General features: G+C 33.5%; 2 long non-coding RNA genes across 2 annotated transcripts; one reads left to right on the forward strand and one right to left on the reverse strand.

Annotated features, from left to right (window-relative positions):
* Window positions 1–9,602: 9,602 nt before the first annotated feature.
* On the reverse strand, window positions 9,603–12,392 carry LOC144847847 (uncharacterized). Its single transcript, XR_013613799.1, has 3 exons — window positions 12,310–12,392; window positions 12,069–12,184; window positions 9,603–9,989 (listed from the first exon to the last, which is right to left on the reverse strand). It is a non-coding gene; the product is annotated as an uncharacterized LOC144847847 (long non-coding RNA).
* A 4,020-nt stretch (window positions 12,393–16,412) lies between these two features.
* Window positions 16,413–20,131, forward strand: LOC144847848 (uncharacterized). The gene is made up of 3 exons (XR_013613800.1): window positions 16,413–16,617; window positions 17,787–18,024; window positions 19,858–20,131. It is a non-coding gene; the product is annotated as an uncharacterized LOC144847848 (long non-coding RNA).
* Window positions 20,132–22,168: the final 2,037 nt, after the last annotated feature.

A 22,168-nucleotide genomic window follows, 5' to 3' on the forward strand; every position in this document is an offset into this window, starting at 1 on the left:
CCAATGGATAGTATATTGTATGGGGTTTTATTTTTTATACCAAATATAACGCTAGAATTATTTAAACCAAAATAAATTTACACTAATTTATACTCATTTTTGTCTAAAGTTATTAAAATATGCACATTTTCCAAAAATAGCATCACATAATTAAAGATTTTCAATACAAGTTGGATAGCTATGGATAGCATATTTTATGTGCTTTCCTTTGATACCAAATATGTCTTCCAAACATTTGAATTATTTAATATCATAAATAAACCACAATAAATTTACACTATCTAGTATTCTAATTTTTTAAAAAAAATAATAAAATATGTACATTTTTAACAAAATTAGCATCATAATTAAAGATTTTTAATACAAGTTGGATAGCAATGGATAGAATATTTTATGGACTTTCATTTGATACCAAATAGTTTTTCCAAACACTTAAATTATTTAATATAATATAAATAAACATAACAATTACGCTACCAAATATTCATTTTTTGTATAAAAATAATCAAAATATGCACATTTTCCATAAAATTAGCTTCATAATTAAACATTTTCAATACAAGTTGGGTAGCAATGGGTAGCATATTGTGTATGCTTTCATTTGATACCATACAGTTTGTCCATTGGCATTTTAAAGAATAATTTAACCCGAAAATGTGTTTTTTGGTCATTTTTGGGTCAAAGGTCAGTAAAAGCATTTCCGGTCATTTTTTCGCTTAAAGTTGTGTTAGATCGAATATAAATATGTATATTCTGAACAATTTGACACCAAAAGTAAATCTGTATGACAAGTGGTTGTCAAGATATAATAACCACACATTTTTAACCTTTGACCCCGATTTTGGGCATGTTCGCCCCGGATAGCGAATTTGGCACACATTCCATGTTGTTCGTGGGGGTCAAATTATCCTATAACAGTTGAGATATTCTCTCCTAAATTAAATGCATACAAATCTGACCCAGGTCCTAGACTACACGCGCTCCAGAATTCTCTCGCAATTTTTTTTTTTGCGGCATGTTATTTGATCGGCATATCAGTTACCTTTTATTCACCGCCAGTTATTGAACTTGTCCTGGCAATCGCTGTTCACCTTATTTGCGAGAGAGGTACACGTATTGTTCCTAGAGAATGGAATGTCAAAAATGTCTTTGGCACGCCGCTTAGAGAGAAGTTGCTGCTGAAACCACGTGCTATAGGAGGGGAATGCACCACAATCCTCTGAGCTGAGAGCTGAATCATTCCGCTACCTGCTAAATAGTAAAGAGGGATTTTCCATCTCTCAGGTCTACCGGATCGAGGCGCAGGGGTGTGACAAAATATTATTTTCACTCTGCTATGTTCGAGAGACATGTTAAATTAATTGTAAAGTGAACACGCTCGAAATGCCAACAAACATGGCAGTCATTTGATGAGTGTGTCGCTATAACAATTATTGTTTATCGAAAGTTGAAGACTGTCGTTCAGATTTTTGAACCGTAGTTTGGGCACTTTTGTAAAAGTAAAATTTGACACGATATGTTTATTTTTATGTAACGATTGTTTTTTTCATTCAACATGATGAGTGTATACACGAATCTATTTAGATACGCTTGTATCGATTGATTATTAGGCCTATAATATAGCATAATAGCACGTTAAGATATGCCTCGCACCTTTTTGAAATTGTAAACTATATGCCTCGCATTTTTGGAAATGATAAAATGATACCTCGCACAAATATTTGGCGTGCCTCGCTTGCCTCGCACTTTGTCAACACTTACATTAAAGGCATTCGAACTGATATGGCCGAGACAGGGGTGAAGCATATGGACAAAGATATTCTCGAAATTAAGGAGGCAATTATACCAAAGTTGGAGTCATAACTGAAGGATAAAATTCATGAGCTGAATGCTAGCAGGTTAGAGTCGGAGCTTTACAGTAAAAAAGCAAATTTATTGTTCTTTAACATCCCTCAATCCAGTGCAAGTGAGGACACAGAGAATGTCCTACGGAAGGTGCTGACCAAAGTAAACACCGCTGCTGACGATATCGAGTTTGCAAATGTCCACCGTCTGCCTACTAAGTCTGTAACGGCTACTAAGCCCATCATAGCGAAATTTCTTAAAATGAAGGATCGCGAGGCCGTTTTGAATTACATTTCTCGCGCTAAGCTGAACATCGCTGGGAAACCGGTTGTTGCTGTTCCACATCTGCCTACAGCCATGCAACAGGAACGGAAAAGGCTCATTCCAATCCGAAACAAGCTGATAGACAGTGGGAAGAACGCCAAAATACGAGTACAAGGCACCATGGAAAGAGAATTTGTAAATTGTTTACTATTCCATTTCAACATTAACTCATTTTGTGAAATTCGAAACGCCGGACGGTAGTCGTTTTATTTGCCTTTTTCAACATTTAATTTATCTCATGAACTTCCCAACTGTTTCATGAACTTCCGTACTGTATGGAATGAGAATAAAAAAATGGTTGGCCCAAAATGTTGGAATATTAAGGTCTTGGGTAGAAAACTTTCAATAATTGTTGACAGTGACTACTTATTTGATGATGAAAATATGTCCAGTTCAGGAAAATTGGCTGCCATACAATTAAGCATTTGATTGATATACATCAACATAAAGGAGAAGCTACACAAATCGATTGGCTTCCCAAAGCACTTAATGAAGGCGACTATGTACTGGCGTTTGTTACTTCAGGAGACATTGAAGCTGTCCTCCTTCATATTCTTGCTGTGTACATACTAAAATGGCCAAGGAAAGAAAGTGGTGATTGTAGTTGCCCTTAAGAAATAATATAACAAATATAGTCGTTACTTGAAGGTAAATTTGGAAGTTTTGCACTTGCAGTTATTATACCACTTCTCTTATCTATGGCTGGGATCTATCACACATAGCAAGTTTATTAAAGCTGTTTTAAAATCTGAAGAATTCAGATTCTTTGGAATGAAGGTAAAGCTGAAAGTGCTCATTTAAATACGAAAAATTCAAAGAACTTTTAAAAACACTTTTATGTTCTACTAAAAATTAGTCTATGGTTGGTAATTTAATAGTCTTTTTTAGTGGTTAACATTCCCCATAACATATGTCATCAAACATCATCACAACTATCAACAGAATAAACAAAATACAAACATTATTTGGACAAATGTAATATTTATTTATTCTAAATATTATATTATATTAATTTAATAGCACCTTCCCTGCATTCCGGTGGCACCATAAATATTTACGTCTAAATGTAACCCTATGATTTTTTATGAATACATTTTTCCATTTATATCTTTCTGTTTGGTTTTATTCATTTGTTGTATCTGCTTTTACAATGTATATACTATAGTTTATAGGTCAGTAAGAAAAGAATGCAGCTTAATTGCAACAAAGGTTACCCCAAGTGGGTCAAAGTGACCACTGTTTGGGACGTCAGGAATGTGTTTTTGCCAGTTATTTTATTTATTTTATTTATTTAACAACATATTTATACAGGATAGGATGTGCATATTTTATTATTTTTTTACAAAAATGAGTATATTAAATAGTGTAAATTTATTTTGGTTTATTCATAATATTAAATAATTCAAATGTTCTTTTGGTGTCAAATTGTTCAGAATATACATATTTATATTCAGTCTAACACAACTTTTAGCGAAAAAATGACCGGAAATGCTTCTACTGACCTTTGACCCCAAAATGACCAAAAACACATTTTCGGGTTAAATTATTCTTTAAAATGCAAATGGACAAACTGTATGGTATCAAATAAAAGCATACACAATATGCTACCCACTGCTACCCAACTTGTATTGAAAATATTTAATTATGAAGCTAATTGTATGGAAAATGTGCATATTTTGATTAATTTTATAGAAAAAATGAATATTTGATAGCGTAATTGTTATGTTTATTTATATAATATTAAATAATTTAAGTGTTTGGAAAAACTATTTGGTATCAAATGAAAGCCCATAAAATATTCTATCCATTTCTACCCAACTTGTATTAAAAATCTGTATTTATGATGCTAATTTTATTAAAAATGTGCATATTTTATTATTTTTTTACAAAAATGAGTATATTAAATAGTGTAAATTTATTTTGGTTTATTTATAATATTAAATAATTCAACTTTTACCGATATTCTCAATGGACTGGTGGGGGAGAGTGTGACGGAAGAATGTTTCATTGATGGGCTAAAACATTATTGCCTTCTGGATAGTGGTTCACAAGTCACTACAATTAACCATTCAGTGTTTATGAAGCTTAAAAAGACATTTCATCCTTTGTCAGATTTAGTCTTATGTCATGGTGGTGGTGGCAAAATACCATACCTCGGATGGATCAAGGTTAGAATTGCTTTCCCTCAAACTTTTGCTGGCACCAATAAGAATTTTGAAGTTCTAGTATTAGTCGTTCCAGACACTGAAAATTCACATGAAGTAATTATTGGTACCAACACAGGATTTTCGATCAACTCCGTCAGGAATGTAAGAAAAGCGCTGGTTCCCAATACCTGAGAAGACTTTTCATTAATACACGTTGTGCAGCTATATATCGTAATGCTGATAACCAAGAGAAAACCATGATTACTCGCGCTAAGCTGAACATCGCTGGGAAACCGGTTGTTGCTGTTCCACATCTGCCTACAGCCATGCAACAGGAACGGAAAAGGCTCATTCCAATCCGAAACAAGCTGATAGACAGTGGGAAGAACGCCAAAATACGAGTACAAGGCACCATGGAAAGAGAATTTGTAAATTGTTTACTATTCCATTTCAACATTAACTCATTTTGTGAAATTCGAAACGCCGGACGGTAGTCGTTTTATTTGCCTTTTTCAACATTTAATTTATCTCATGAACTTCCCAACTGTTTCATGAACTTCCGTACTGTATGGAATGAGAATAAAAAAATGGTTGGCCCAAAATGTTGGAATATTAAGGTCTTGGGTAGAAAACTTTCAATAATTGTTGACAGTGACTACTTATTTGATGATGAAAATATGTCCAGTTCAGGAAAATTGGCTGCCATACAATTAAGCATTTGATTGATATACATCAACATAAAGGAGAAGCTACACAAATCGATTGGCTTCCCAAAGCACTTAATGAAGGCGACTATGTACTGGCGTTTGTTACTTCAGGAGACATTGAAGCTGTCCTCCTTCATATTCTTGCTGTGTACATACTAAAATGGCCAAGGAAAGAAAGTGGTGATTGTAGTTGCCCTTAAGAAATAATATAACAAATATAGTCGTTACTTGAAGGTAAATTTGGAAGTTTTGCACTTGCAGTTATTATACCACTTCTCTTATCTATGGCTGGGATCTATCACACATAGCAAGTTTATTAAAGCTGTTTTAAAATCTGAAGAATTCAGATTCTTTGGAATGAAGGTAAAGCTGAAAGTGCTCATTTAAATACGAAAAATTCAAAGAACTTTTAAAAACACTTTTATGTTCTACTAAAAATTAGTCTATGGTTGGTAATTTAATAGTCTTTTTTAGTGGTTAACATTCCCCATAACATATGTCATCAAACATCATCACAACTATCAACAGAATAAACAAAATACAAACATTATTTGGACAAATGTAATATTTATTTATTCTAAATATTATATTATATTAATTTAATAGCACCTTCCCTGCATTCCGGTGGCACCATAAATATTTACGTCTAAATGTAACCCTATGATTTTTTATGAATACATTTTTCCATTTATATCTTTCTGTTTGGTTTTATTCATTTGTTGTATCTGCTTTTACAATGTATATACTATAGTTTATAGGTCAGTAAGAAAAGAATGCAGCTTAATTGCAACAAAGGTTACCCCAAGTGGGTCAAAGTGACCACTGTTTGGGACGTCAGGAATGTGTTTTTGCCAGTTATTTTATTTATTTTATTTATTTAACAACATATTTATACAGGATAGGATGTGCATATTTTATTATTTTTTTACAAAAATGAGTATATTAAATAGTGTAAATTTATTTTGGTTTATTCATAATATTAAATAATTCAAATGTTCTTTTGGTGTCAAATTGTTCAGAATATACATATTTATATTCAGTCTAACACAACTTTTAGCGAAAAAATGACCGGAAATGCTTCTACTGACCTTTGACCCCAAAATGACCAAAAACACATTTTCGGGTTAAATTATTCTTTAAAATGCAAATGGACAAACTGTATGGTATCAAATAAAAGCATACACAATATGCTACCCACTGCTACCCAACTTGTATTGAAAATATTTAATTATGAAGCTAATTGTATGGAAAATGTGCATATTTTGATTAATTTTATAGAAAAAATGAATATTTGATAGCGTAATTGTTATGTTTATTTATATAATATTAAATAATTTAAGTGTTTGGAAAAACTATTTGGTATCAAATGAAAGCCCATAAAATATTCTATCCATTTCTACCCAACTTGTATTAAAAATCTGTATTTATGATGCTAATTTTATTAAAAATGTGCATATTTTATTATTTTTTTACAAAAATGAGTATATTAAATAGTGTAAATTTATTTTGGTTTATTTATAATATTAAATAATTCAACTTTTACCGATATTCTCAATGGACTGGTGGGGGAGAGTGTGACGGAAGAATGTTTCATTGATGGGCTAAAACATTATTGCCTTCTGGATAGTGGTTCACAAGTCACTACAATTAACCATTCAGTGTTTATGAAGCTTAAAAAGACATTTCATCCTTTGTCAGATTTAGTCTTATGTCATGGTGGTGGTGGCAAAATACCATACCTCGGATGGATCAAGGTTAGAATTGCTTTCCCTCAAACTTTTGCTGGCACCAATAAGAATTTTGAAGTTCTAGTATTAGTCGTTCCAGACACTGAAAATTCACATGAAGTAATTATTGGTACCAACACAGGATTTTCGATCAACTCCGTCAGGAATGTAAGAAAAGCGCTGGTTCCCAATACCTGAGAAGACTTTTCATTAATACACGTTGTGCAGCTATATATCGTAATGCTGATAACCAAGAGAAAACCATGATTACAAGGTCAGCTTATTGCTGCTGGTACCACTAAAAGCGTTAAAGCTATAGACAGAAAGCCAACAAATAACAAAGTCAACGCACTTTTAAATTCAACTATTTGCCTTAAGAAATTACCCAGACGTTACACTGTAAATATAGATGTTAAGAACAGCAGTTCGAAAGATATTTATGTACATAAAAATAATATACTAGCACTGTAGCAGAAGCCACTATCCCTAGCAGTATTACTAACCCTTGTTCAACTAATTCTTCTCAAATTCCAGAGCAATTAAATGACATAAGTAAGTTACCGTTTGAATGGGGATCTGAAGTGCCCGTAGATGTTAAAAGCCAAATGCTTAGCAGGTTCCAGGAAAGGGCTGATGTTTTTGCCAAACATGAATGGGACCTTGGATTGACCTCTAATGCTGAGCATGAAGTCAACTTGAACGACACTACTCCTTTTCGAGAGAGGACACGAATGGTCTCCCCAGGCGACTTCATATTCACGAACTTTTAAGTAATGGAATCATCGATTACAGGAAGTTGAATGCAAGGACGGTGCCCGACCAGTATGTAGTACCTCTGATACAAGATGCTGTCGACTGTCTCAGTGGTTCCAAGTGGTTCTCTGTAATTGATCTAAAGTCAGGTTTCTATCAAATTCCTATGTGTGAGAGTGACAAGGAGAAAACCGCCTTCACTTGCCCAATTGGTTTTTATGAATCCGAAAGAATGCCCCACGGTATCACCATCTACTTTTCAAAGATTGATGGAATCTTGTATGTCCGGCATGAATTTTATTGAAGCATTGGTATACATGGATGACATTATTGTATTTTTCTAAGACAGTAGAGGAGATGGAAAATCGTCTCACCAAAGTATTTGACCGCTTAAAAGAGTTTGGCCTCAAGGTTTCTCCAGAGAAGTGCTGAAAAGGTTTCCAGTGTTAAAGAGTGGCCTACACCAAGGAATGCTAAGGACTTACGAAGTTGCCTTGGCCTAACAGGGTATTATAGGCGATTTGTTGAAGGATACTCGAAAATTGCAGCTCCGCTTCAGCCATTAAATATGCTTTCTCACCTAAGCGTGGTCGAACGTCAAAGAAAGTACGTCATGACAGGTTACAGAAGTCTTCTGAACCATTCTCAAATCAATGGACTGATCTATGTAACCAGGCTTTTAACCAACTTAAGACTAGATTATCATCTGTTTTAGCATGTTAAACTACAGACAGTTTCATGAAGGTGACAAAATTACTTGCTAGGTTCTGAATAAAAAATGTGTAAATAGATTATTAATTTATATAAATCATATAAAACACATACAGTTTTTTTCCTTCGTTTCATAGAAGAGTACATACAATTCATTAAAAAAGATGATAACATATAAATTTCAAGATATCAAATGCTATTGCTACAATGTAAAACCAATACACAATTTACTGAATTTAAAGATGTATTGTCCCTTGAAACAAAAAAAAAATGAATGTCAAAATATTCTAAATTTAAATTGGCCATATCAAAGTAATATTAAAGTTATTCACTTTAAGTCAAAAACTCGAGCCAAAAACAACAAGTTTACATAATTAACAGGTAAATTAATTTAATTACATTTTTTCTGGAAAATCGAGCGAAAGTAAACAAAGATTAACCACGAGTATGCATTATGCATGATGCTAATTAGGATTGTTTACAACTCGTCACAGTTGAGAAGGTGTTTTCACACAAATCTCGAGGAAATTTTTTTTGATTATGCATACAGAGTAGCCAAACAAGCACGTTGCATTATGAGATATGTTTTGATCGAAAACTTTGACTGGAAGTCAAAGTTATTTTTTGAACAAAAAAACGTCTGTATTTCAGTAAAATGATTAATAATTAATTAATAATAAAAGTTAATAACTATTATGATACTTCAAAATGACCCACTTTTTTTCGAAATAACAAAAAAAAATTTTTTTTGGAATTAGTCAAAGGGACAATACATCTTTAACCAACTACCTACTTATTTAAGGATTTCGTTAATTGAGATTGTAGATGGCCGTTTGAAATTAATAGACTCATGGGCAGATGAATATTGTAACATTTTGAATCAGGAGCATCAAACTGCACAAACACTATTATGGAAACTTGGATCACTTTTGTTCCCATCAGTATTACGTTTATTTGATTGACCTAAAAAGTACTCCCCATCTCGCTCGAAATATGTTATGGACGTAGAATCATGTGACGTTATAGTTCCATCGTATTTTACAAACATAGTACCCGCAAGCTTAAATATTGGCGAGGATGTTGTGAACTTTGACCAACTCCAATCTTTAGGTAAGACCATAAATAGTTCTCCACCAACCTGTAAAAAGTAATGGCATAAATTAAAAAATAATAAATTTACAAGCACACAAATGTATTTTTTAAAGAATATTACTGTACCACTGTATACAAATACAAAGCTGATCTTTTGGCCATATACAAATTCATTTGTCTTTTTACAAAAATGGTCAGATTACGCGTACTGAGCATACGGACTTTTCGTCTTCATGATGCATATCAAGTAAAAATCAACTTGTGCGAGTCCAATTTTTTGTCTATTTGAATAATCATTCTTTTTTTCAGTCTAATTAAAAAAAAATTTACTCTATACTCGAGTCATGTGACATGTCATGAAAACGAAACAATGATCAAGTGGGTATCATCGGTGGCTGGATTTCTATCAAATTCCTTCATCTTTGTGAAGGTCATGGTCATAACCATAAGCAATCAATTTCACGAATATTACAATCTGCTTTCATTCTTATTTACTTACTTTGAAAATAGTAGATGTAAATGGGCAATGTTCTACAGGAATACCTTGATGAATTTTAAAGATCTTTCCCATCTATACACTATCATGTTTTGTACGCATTAATACAAATTGACAACTACTAGGCAAGTATCTCCACCACCAGCGTCAGATTATTTTAGTGATTGTAAAAGTTCAGGATCATTACCTGAAGAGAAGTAATCGAATTATTCAATTCTTTCTTTCAAGTAATAAAGCAGTCAGATTGTCCCCTATAAATCTATAAATATATAAAGAGCATAGATACAGTACATGCCAGTGATGCCAACAGGAAAGAGATGGACTCCGCAAAATGATTGCTGTATCTGTTATTATACTATTATGTAACTATTATATTGTTTATTTATTGTATAAGTTTTGTTAAAACATTAACTACTGTACAAACTTGTGCATAGCTAATTGACTAATGTGATGCAACTATACTGTGATGCAACTATACTGTGATGCAACTATACTGTGATGCAACTATACTGTGATGCAACTATATTATGTGGTCCCTTTCCATGGCGAATCAGTTATTGAGCTATAACAGTATAACTATGTTAGAGCTGGCCATTTGGTTCTTATAGTAAAGTGTATAATTTATGACATACCATCTTGCGAATGTCTGAAATAAAGTGTGAAAAGAATTTCTAATATTCGTTGAAGCGACACCATGAGTTTTGAAATTGGCGACAAAATAGTCCAATTTAATCAAACAAGTCTTGACCTTTCTTATGTCACTTGTTCTATCCAAATCTTGGTAATATTCATACAATTCATTAGTATTATCTTGGCCAGTGTATCAGAAATACCTTCACATGGTCATATGGTGAAAACTATAGATTGACAATTACAGGCCCGCACTCTGGCCTTTAAGTACTATTTTCAATTCAATTAAATAAACTTATTGTCAAACTCATGAATGGCTTGAAATTTCGGCTGAAAGTACACACATTAAAATTGTCTAAAAACATTGTCGCACAAACAGTAATAAAAAGTATAAAATCACATAAAACTGAGAACAAGATGTTATATAAAATAGTTAAAAGAGGACATAAAAAGCACAAATCGAGTTAAAAGTACAGCTAAAATACTGCTGTTATCGTTTCCACATTAAATTAAAATGCCTCATAGCAGATGGGAAAAAGGATCTACGTAGACGTTCAGTGTTCCAGCGAGGATATGTAATGCGCCCAGACCGGCTTAACGCAATGTACTGGTTAAGGGGGTGGCTAACATCTGACATAATAACTTAACTTTAAGTTTATTTGTAAAATTTTTCAGATTTACATATTCTGTTTTAACTTTTAATGCAATGTTGGTTCAACAATTTAAACCAGCAATGCATGAAAAAAGTACAGATTCATAAAATAAAGTCAAGATCCTATTGCACACATGAAATTTCTTCAATCTTCTCAAAAGGTACAGTCGCTTATAACAATTTGTGGTAACTAACTTAGTGTTTTCCTTCCAATTAAGTTTATCATCGATTACTGTGCCTAGATACTTAAAGTTACTAACAACTTCCACTTCATTGTTTAATATACATAGCTTATCATGTGTTTTGTCACCTTGCTAAAATCAATGATCATTTCTTGTCTTGTTAACATTTAATTTTAGATAGTTATTAGAACACCAAGTAGAAAAATAACTGACATTATCAAAATATGACTTAGGGTCATCATGTTTTATTAGGCAAACTAGACCTGTGTCATCAGCGTATTTATTTATTACTACTAGGCCTTCTACTGTATTACAACCCGGTATTTCTAAGTCCAGGTTTCGAGGTCTATATGAAAACAAAAAAAATGACAAATATTCTGTGGTAAACTATCCCCCGTTGGACACCATCCCAGTTTTTCTAGGTTTTGTGGTTGATATGCTGACATTTAATCGTGTTCCAACAGGTTCCTAGGAACAGATACATAGGTTTGATCATTTATGTAAATGAACAGACAATTAAATCAGATACACGACACTGGTAACTTTCTTATCTGTCCAGGCCTTACTAAATAAATGTGGTTTACGATATTATCTATGGTGATATTCTTGGATGATCACATATGATAGGTAAAGGTATAGGTCTTTTCGTCAACGCACTGACTGTCATCTCTAAAATATATATATATATACTGTTAGATAGTTTTTTGGTAAAATATAGTGTAAATTGTGAAAAATCAAGTAAAAAATACCTAACTGTTTTCAACTGAATTACATACGTATACCAATTTCTACTTTAACTTACCTCAGAAACTTAACAGACAACTGCTTAAGCAAAGTTGTCGTAACCGGATCACTTTCCCCGATAATATTTGTAACCAATGATGGTAGGCCCTTTGCCATACCAACAGCAAATGAAATCTATATTAGTCAAACATAAAAAATAAGTTAAATAAACAAATCAGAGTCATCATGATTGTATTTGTATGTATAACATACTGTATAAATCATGTATCCGATACAACGTTGCAAATCAAGATCTTTACTTGGCTATTAACAAATCTCAATCCATGTACCATTTTCTTTAAGAAGGCATTCATTGATTAAAAGCCAAAACAAGAAAATTCGTACAGTGGGCTAAACATCCTGCACACATCAGTCAGGTGTGTCAGCAAATGCAAATTCATCGTTTGCTTTGTTTGCCCTGTAAAACAAGTGAAATCTATATATAAATTATGGTTAATTCTGACATAGCCGAGCACAATGCAAAAACTTTGCCTTGGATACCTACCTTATCTATCTCAGATGTACCGCAAAACGTAGATTTGATAACATTAGTTTTCACATCGACGTTATTGTTCCACAAAATTTAGCGTTACCTATCGAAATTTGTGGATATCACAGGGTTATTTTCACACACTCGCGCTGTTGTTCAACTGTCTTCTGGGTCCGGCAAAATGGCCATTGGTGGCGCCATTCAATATTAAATACAAAAATATTTTAGTGGTTCAACGTATCGTGAACTACTGAAATTAGATTGTTTTAGATATTCAACTAATCAGTTATATTGATTAAAGGCATACTTTACGTGAACTACAATTTGTTTTAGTAATTTAACTTTTATTGAAGGCCTTTACTTTTACGTGAACTACAATGTGATTTAGTGATTCAACTGAATCGTGAACTACAATTTATTTGTTTTAGCCTAGATATTCAACTAATCAATTATGAAGGCCTCTACTTTACGTGAAATACAATTTGTTTCAGTAATTGAACTAATTATTTATGCTATTTATTAATCATTTTATCAAATTTAGGTGCGATTCAATGTTACTGTAGGGGGCTAATGGAACTAATTATTCTATTTATTAATCATTTAATCAAATTTAGGTGCGATTCAATATTACTATATGAGGCCTGGTAGGCCTACCAGGGAAACACCTTTACTGTTTATATTATCGATTATTTCTGTTGCTTGCTCTATTTATAATAATTATGGTGTGTACTACAACCGATATATAAGTAGGCTACGACAGTTGTTATATGATAATTTTGTTCCAAAATTAACAAGATACTGTTGTCATGATATATTGTGATATAAATGTTAATATGTATATTATACGTATACTGGTCTTTACAATTATATTATTTGCATTAATACCAATTGTTGTAAAGTTTTTACATCATTACAGGATAATTAATGTACATTATCTTTATTTTTAATTACATCTATTGAGTGACTTTTTTTCCTCTTTACTTTCCTATAACCACCGATTGCTGTCAAGTGTCAATACATCAACACTGACAGGGGACATAATCAATCATAATTGGTATACATTTCGCATCTTACCAAACGTATCTATATTTAATGTAATTATAAATAATATTTTGATACAATGAACATAATTATGGCTGTTTCAAAATATGTATTACTTTTTTTCTGATCTGAGCAGTGTACTATTTGTCTGATTGTACAAAATAATCTGGAAGGGCAAAAGTATAACGTATTACAACTATACACAATAGACTTTTGAGTAAAATTAGTATTTTTTTAGTGGTTGCAGTATTATAATTTAGCTCTTCACTGGCCATACACAGACGTAAACCGCGGTCCACTTGAGACATTACGCAGATCGGCAAAAACATGTTTAATTTTTCCAACACATAGTTCAATGTCTGTGTGCTGTCATTAATACAACCTTTTCACCGGATTTGTACAAACACTACACAGACGATTTACAACTTATATTCCGAGTTTAATAATTCATTCTTGGATTGTGACACTTTTGAGTACAAATCTATGTCACCCTGGAGAAGGTCAGACTTTTTTAAGTCACAGTCACACACTGACCGCAATTCGCTATTACCACGACGCTTTTGGATTCACAGTAACGAACTCACTACGACTAGGCCAACTGCATGCTAAACAACTAAATCTCCACACAAATTATAAATCGTTTTCCACATTCTGGGTAAGTTTATTTATTTTTATGTCACATTTTGCAGTAGGCTAACTATAACCATGTTTAGTTTAGTCATCTTCCTCACAGCAACATTCATTCAAGCTATTCACATGGAAGATATTGCTTTATTGGTATAATTGACAAATACATATTTATAATTATTATGTTGTAAAGTGCGTGTATGTCTGATTACAGCAACACCATAGCCTACCATATACAGTAGTTCAAGACTTAGGCCTATATAGTTTTTTCGACAATTCAATAGTATACCAATGTCTCTTCAAATCATAGCATACTGTATGCATAATATTAATATAATTATAAGCATTACGCAGTGTGTATTTATTATTTTACTATTGGACATACAATTCTACTTATTTATTCCTTTCAGTTACGAATATGGCACAGGAACTGTTAATGAAAATTACGTGTACGAAATCTTATAAAGTCCTGCTGTTACAGAACACACCGCCCTCCATGCGACAACACACGGATCTTCTTGGAATACAGATAGATAAAACATTGGAGGAATGTGTGTCAATGATATCGTCGCAGGCTACAGAAATTGAACAACTTCAGCGCCAGGTGCTGCAGCTAAAAGCTACCAATAAGAAGCTTAACTTTCAGATGTCCCTGTCAACCTCACCAACAACCCCTTCAGCAAGTAAACAAACGGACCCACCAAAGCCACCACAAATTAGACCTAGAGCAACACCTATTGAACTGGACTTTTTTAGTACAGACAGCGATGACGAACCATTTTTGAAGTCTGTGGACTTGCTGGAAAGACAAGAAACACCCAAGAAAACTATGAAGCCTAAAAAATGGAGGCTGGTCAAGCACAAAAAAGGCCATACATCAACTTAGTAGAAATGCATTATAGACACTTTTCTTGATTACCTTGATTACTAATACTGAGACAGTTACAGGAACGATATCACTTCAACATTAGGCTACAATTTCTTTTTCATTCCACATACAACATGAGGAAGTGAAAATGAATGACAGTGAATTTGACTTATTCAATTTTTATTTACTTCCCAGTTCTACCGATGTAGAGCATATGCCAGCAACAGTTCTGCCAGTACTACCCACTCCTGAACTAACCCCAGCGGCCGGCAGTACTCATTCTCTGCCTCAAGACGTACCAACGATTCATTATGGTCCAAAAAGACATGGTATTGTCCAGACTACTTATGATGTCAACGAGAACACAGTGCCTCACCACATTCAACACTTTCAACCAAAAGGACTCTTCAACCAAAATAACCTATGCCAGTATTGCTTGGCATACCGACTTGAAAAAGAATAGGATTCTGCTGCAAACAAGGAAAGGTTGACTTACCCTCTCTACCAGACCTTCCGAAATATATCAGAACACTGTTTGACCAGCAATCATTCCTCAATAACATCAGAGCATACAACAATGCTATGGCCCTTGCATCAATAGGTGTTAATGAGGAGCGCCTACCATTAATTGCTATTCTATTATTGTAAATATGGTATTAGGTATCCCAATGAAGCGGATTTTCGTTAAGGCGATTTTAACACGTTCGTGAAATTTCAAAAAGTGACATGTCTTTGAAGTTAAAAATAAACTATTTCTTATGTAGCCATGTGAATAAAATTTATATGTCTAGAAAGATCTTGTTTAAGAGTTTATTTATATATATTTTTAATCTATGTTTATTAAATATTTTAATAGAAAACGCGAGTTAAAAAGAGGTACAAAAGCCGGCGAGCCGAAATCCGCGCGCTAAAAATAACTTCGGAAAACACCTACCCATTTTCAAAACACGATCGCTCGGCGACCATAATAGGTGGTGGAGTAATTTTTGTTGCATGTTATTAGGCTTTAAATACTCTTTATTTTGATATGTAAATCGGTTATTATTATTATGTACATCCGCCTCAAATGTCAATTTTTCCGATAAAAATTAAATGTTTGAGTCTTTCTCATTATCAAAATCTGGGGAATTTAGTATTGAATTGAAGCTAATTTATATTTCTGTTTGATAAACTACATTGTTTTATTTGTCTTTGCGTGGTCGTCGTGCGAAGAGACCAACAAGACCAACCACTTAAAAAAATAATCCCTATCGAAAATAAAAGTATTTACCATTTTCCTTGCAGGGGGGTTTCAGTTCTCAGCTTATTACTAAATTACCGACGCCCAGGCAATTTGCATGGTATGCATGTATTAGCGCGTTAAATTATGATTGGATACCCCCGCAGTGGACTGTTCCATTTTCGGAACAAGTCTTTACTGCACACACGAGGCATGGCGAAGAATGTCGCTTCTCGTGGAATATTTGCTTCGAAACGTCAATTTTACCTATTTATTAAAGTATTTAATAAGTGGAGTATTTATCAAGCTACTATATAAAGCAAGTACGTTAGGAATAAATGTACCGAAGGAATTTAAGAAGCTTTAAATTTGCTATGCAGCGGCCGTAACCCATTCTATGTAGGCGGCCGAAAGGCGCTTTTGACAGGGTTGCCGTTATATGTATACGCTGTATCATGGCCTAAACTTGATTCCGTATTTCAATTTAAAGTGCACCTTACGTTTAGAATATTTGAAAAGGAAATAAAATTAAACATACTAATATATACTATTGAAGTAATTACTTAGTTAAATTTGAAATTCGTCTGCTTTCCTCCCGATATTTCTTCGGCAGAATTTAGTGGTGTTAGGCTTTAGGCCTATAAACTTAACTTGTAGGCGCGGCCGAGTTTACGCCCGGAATGGAATCGAACGCATAATAAGCAAGGGCTTAATTCTAATTTTTAGCGGTTCGAAAATCAATTAAAATAATATTTATGATTATAATTAAAAATTTAAATTCTAGAATTATAAAAAAATGTATACTTACGAAAAATAATATTTTAAAAAAAAGAAACAATAGCCACACAGTTTTTTAACACAATATATATTTTTTTACATTTTAACATTTTTTAACAATATTTATGTTGTATTTCAGAAATACCTACCCGTCAATATAAATAATCTTACTAAAATACATATTACATTCTATGCAATGCAAAAAAAAAGAAGTCAATTCATACACTGGTTCAAAAGTTACGAATCATTTAAAGACAGGATCTTTTTGGGCATTTTTGAGACATTTGGAAAAAATTAGCGCAAAAAGCCCTAAGACTAATTTTGGAGGGCGATATCTCAAAAAAAAATTTTGAGGACCCCCCCCAAAAAAATAGTCTTGTACAACTCTGTGGTATCTATGGGTTTAGCAAAAATTAGAACTTTCAAGTTATTAATATAAAAGTTATAACCCTTCAAAAATGGTTCCAAATATAATTGGAAAAAATGCAATTTTTCAACCAAAAATCATTGTTTTTTGGCAACTTCAACGGACGATAACTTTTGAATGGATAATCCGATTTCAATCATTTAAATTGCAAAAGTTTATGTTCAGTAAGTTCCTTTTGATTAACTGAAAGAAAAAGTACCATCATTAATTTGAAATTTTACATTGGGATACCTAATGGTATACAAAATATAATAAATAATAAACTTTTTCTGTCGTCATATCTTGCAGGCTTTCATACAACCGTTTTTAAGGTACTGGCAAAGCTATCAAACAGCATTAATGACGTGAAAAAGCAGGTGGAGCGGAACACGTCGCTGTTGTTAGAGTTACAGACAGAAAAGGCCAGTGATATAGCTCAAAATACAGAAGAAGAAACCGAGACATACAGACTTCCATTGGATTCTATAAACGATATGGAAGAATTCGAGAAGAGAAGCTGGAGGATAAACAATTTTCGAAGAAAATAGTAAGGGAAATAATATGCATTCAATGGTTTCAAATATTATGTAAATGACGTCCTATTGTGTCCTATTTGTTTATTTTTTCAAGTGTTTAAAGTGAATTAGATAATAAACACACAAATGAAGTTAAAGTATCAGATCAGTTGTGGAAATCAAGTATATGTTTAGGCCTACTAATAAACAAAATGAAATTATAAATTATTATCTTACAGATTTCTCAGTTAAGTTTGATTGGTGGCCGAAATTTGGCAGAAATTGGAAAATCTATTCTGGCCCACTTAATGACAAACAAGTTGGCCATGAAATATAATTGGACTGGTCAGAAAGACAAGAGCCAGTTCAAAGAGTTAACCTAAATAAAGACGTTAAGAAGCAAATTATAGCTAGGATATTTACAATTGACCACGATGTTTAAAACAAGACCATTTAACCATAACGCAGACGACAGTGACAGACAAGAGTCCCTTTATGGGTCAATGATTTACACATTCTAGAGCCATGTGTAGCCCGTCCATAAAGTGACTGTGTTTAACCCACACGGGTACATTAGGGGAAAATACAGACCCACAGTTTGGCCCATATTTCGGATTCAGGGCCCATCTATTTCCCATGAAGAGCCCCAAAGTTATGTTCAACATAATATGGGCCCCTTAAGGAACAAGGGTGTACATGCAGCTATTACCCATATGGGCCTGTCTGTATGGGACCCTCATTTTGGCCCATATATATCCAATACAGGGCCCATATGTAGCCCATGAGGAACCCATAAGGTTCCCATAGATGTCCCGCCAGATAATTCGGGCAAACATATATGGGGCCCTTCAGGATCAAGCATGCTCTTTCCCATATGGGCCAATCTATATGGGGCCCATATTTTGGCCCATGCATTTCCGATACAGGGCCCTTGTGTCGCTCATGTGCAATCATGAAGGTTCCCAAGGGCAAACATATATGGGGCCCGTACGAATTGAGGGTGCATAGGCAGCTCTTTCCCGTATGGGCTATCCATCTGGGACCCACATTTTGGCCCATATATTTCCAATATGGGGCCCATGTTTTTTTGCTGCCTGGGAACAGTACACTCCAAATAAATCGACTATTGTCTCAATGAAGTTCTAACTTGTTCTAGTGGAGTGTAGTTGTTTCAATATGTCTTTTTTAAATAAAAAATAAATAATGTATGTTTATTTAAAAACAACAAAATTATACAATTATTAAAATATCAGTAACAACAATACACTCCAAATAAAAAGACTATTGTCTCAATGAAGTTCTAACTAGACAGCCTCATGAGGTCTTAGGGCAACTGCAAGCTTCTAGTGGAGTGTAGTTGTTTCAATAAATATGTCTTTTTAAAATAAAAATTAGTAAAAAAAAATCAGGTCAGGGGTCTAAATTCAGGGATTCGTATACAGTAACTGTTTCATGTCAATAAACCTTGGAACAAGGCCTCCTCAATGGAAATAAGACTACATTGGTTATTAAGCTATCGTGACTGATAATGGCATCAACAATTCAATATGCAATTTTATTGTTTCAGAATAATATTTCTTATATTCTTCTTAGACATCTGATATGGATATTGAGCAACCATCTTTCTTTCTCCAGTAAAGAATGAGAAGATGAACATAATTTGTCCACTTTTAGCACTGAAACTGAATGTCCCCTTCCAATATATTCATCTAGAGTCTGGGTATGACATCAAAACTAACATTTTTTTTTTATCCTATTATTTATTGCAGGTAATTGCAGAATTTGAACAATGCTGTTTTTTATACGGTTGTCAATAAATTAATAAACCAGATTATTTTTAATATTCATTAATTTTTTTCTTGCAGGAGGACATGGATCAAGACATAGAACCACCAAGGCTTGTCCTAAATACCACAGGGAAACGGGTAGAATCCTGCATTCTCTGCAATGAAAATGTTTTTAAGTCAAAGGGCAGTTATCTGATGATGGCAATTTATTATGTTTTCGATTTACATTATCCGACACAGTATCTCAAATATTAGGTATTTTTCAATACTGGATTTTAAAGGATAAAATATTGAAATTATTATACAGTTGTATTATCATACAATGTATCTCATCTCATCTTATTTCAGTTTATATTGGTAGACATGAATAAATAATTTAAATGTTTTGATTAAAATATCACTTTCGTCCGTTGTGTTCTTAATTAATGATGTCAATCTAATACGCATAAAGACCAATAGGAGTTTAAGGTAACAACAAAATAAGTGATTATTGGCTATGAAAAAGTGTTAATGCAGAGCATGAAAACCCAGAGATACAGTACATTCTTATAAAAACCACAGCAAAAAACACCACATTTGTAAGCCCATGTTTGCTAAATATTTCAAGTAAGCATGGATTCTTAATTGTATACCACAGGAAATACATTGCTAAGCTCTTCTATGCTAAACGCAAAACGGCCTAAACACTTGCATTTAAGCACAAATGATATTCCAAACACTATAGAGTTAAAACACTATCCTTTTTCTAAGCACTTCTGTGCTAAACACAAAACGGGCTAAACACTTGAAAGATAAGCATATTTTTCTTCTAAACACTACATCAAAAACGCTACAATTTTCTAAACACAGAACGAACTAAACACAGAAAAGGCTAAACACTTGAAAGATAAGCATATTTTTCTTCTAAACACCAAAGTAAAAACACAAAACGAAACTAAACACATTAGTGCTAAACACTAAATAAGCCTAAGCACATAGAATGCTAAACATGTTTAGCATTCTATGTGTCTCCAAAGTGACTACAAGAATTGTGTTTAGCATTGTGTTTATAGTTTTTACAGTGTACCATACTGTACACTCAGATATAGGCCTACCAGAGTTTAAATTCGTAATAAATGCAACCTTCCTTAAGGAGGCGATACACGCGTACATTTCACCAACAACTTCGTGTGTTCAGTTACCGTCCATCTACATCCCTCTGATGTCATTTAACATTCTTACTACCTCATCAGAACGTTAATGGCATATCAACAGTCCCACATAGAATACCCACGTTACCTTATAACTTGCCCTGTCACAATATACTCTAATTTGCTATATTACCCTGGAAGCGATATTTTTGGTGTACATAATTTATGGACCACCATGAAACATCACAAAATAAAGATGCATTACTCATCAGTCATATGCATAGGTGTCACCCGGGCTTCAATTTCCAGAGGCGTTGGTCATGTTTTCGAGAACCATTCGGGTACACCCACTAGAGGGTCGCGAGCGAAGCCTCTAGTAATAACAATTAGTAATGTATGAAAGTACAGTATAGGATAATTATTGCTATTATTATTATTATTAATCGGGATCCCGATCCCAGTCTATCGTAATCCTGATTAACCGGGATTCCTATCCCGGTCTACTGGAAATCACATACAGTATTATTTATCAGTTAAGTTTAGTTCTCGAATCTGTAAGGAACGCAACACAATGCATCGCCTAGCAGCCTAACTCAATAATTTGACCAATCAAAAGCGACAATGATGAGTGCTTGCTCGTAATTGGTCAACCTCAAACAAATCTTATTGAATTCTTTTTAGATGAGTCTATGCGAAAAGAATGTTTTAAAAGGAGAGGGATTTCCGGAACTGGTGGCGAGGGTATATGGCAACTAGCTATGAAAAGATCGAAACGAAACTTAATTCGGTCAATGCGAAGCTCGACCAATTGCAGAGCATGTATAAAGGGTGTTTACAATAACTGGGTAATCCCAGGACAGCCAACAAATCGCATTCTTTCTGTTAAGAACTTAATTCTTTTTAACCTCACTGTACAGAACTTGTTTACTTTGCATGCACAACACGTCACTGCGTTTTTCCTAAGAAACCAATTATATAAAAACAAATCTTATTGAATTCTTTTTAGATAAGTCTATGCGAAAAGAATGTTTTAAAAGGAGAGGGATTTCCGGAACTGGTGGCGAGGGTATATGGCAACTAGCTATGAAAAGATCGAAACGAAACTTAATTCGGTCAATGCCAAGCTCGACCAATTGCAGAGCATGTATAAAGGGTGTTTACAAGGTAAGATGCACAATTTATGCAGTACCGTTACACCATTTTTCGAGTACAATATTTTCATAAGATTAGTACTGTACCAATATGTTTTAACCTTATTA

Source organism: Antedon bifida, chromosome 7 (genome assembly GCF_963402885.1).
Source record: "Antedon bifida chromosome 7, ecAntBifi1.1, whole genome shotgun sequence".
Lineage (NCBI taxonomy): Eukaryota > Metazoa > Echinodermata > Crinoidea > Comatulida > Antedonidae > Antedon > Antedon bifida.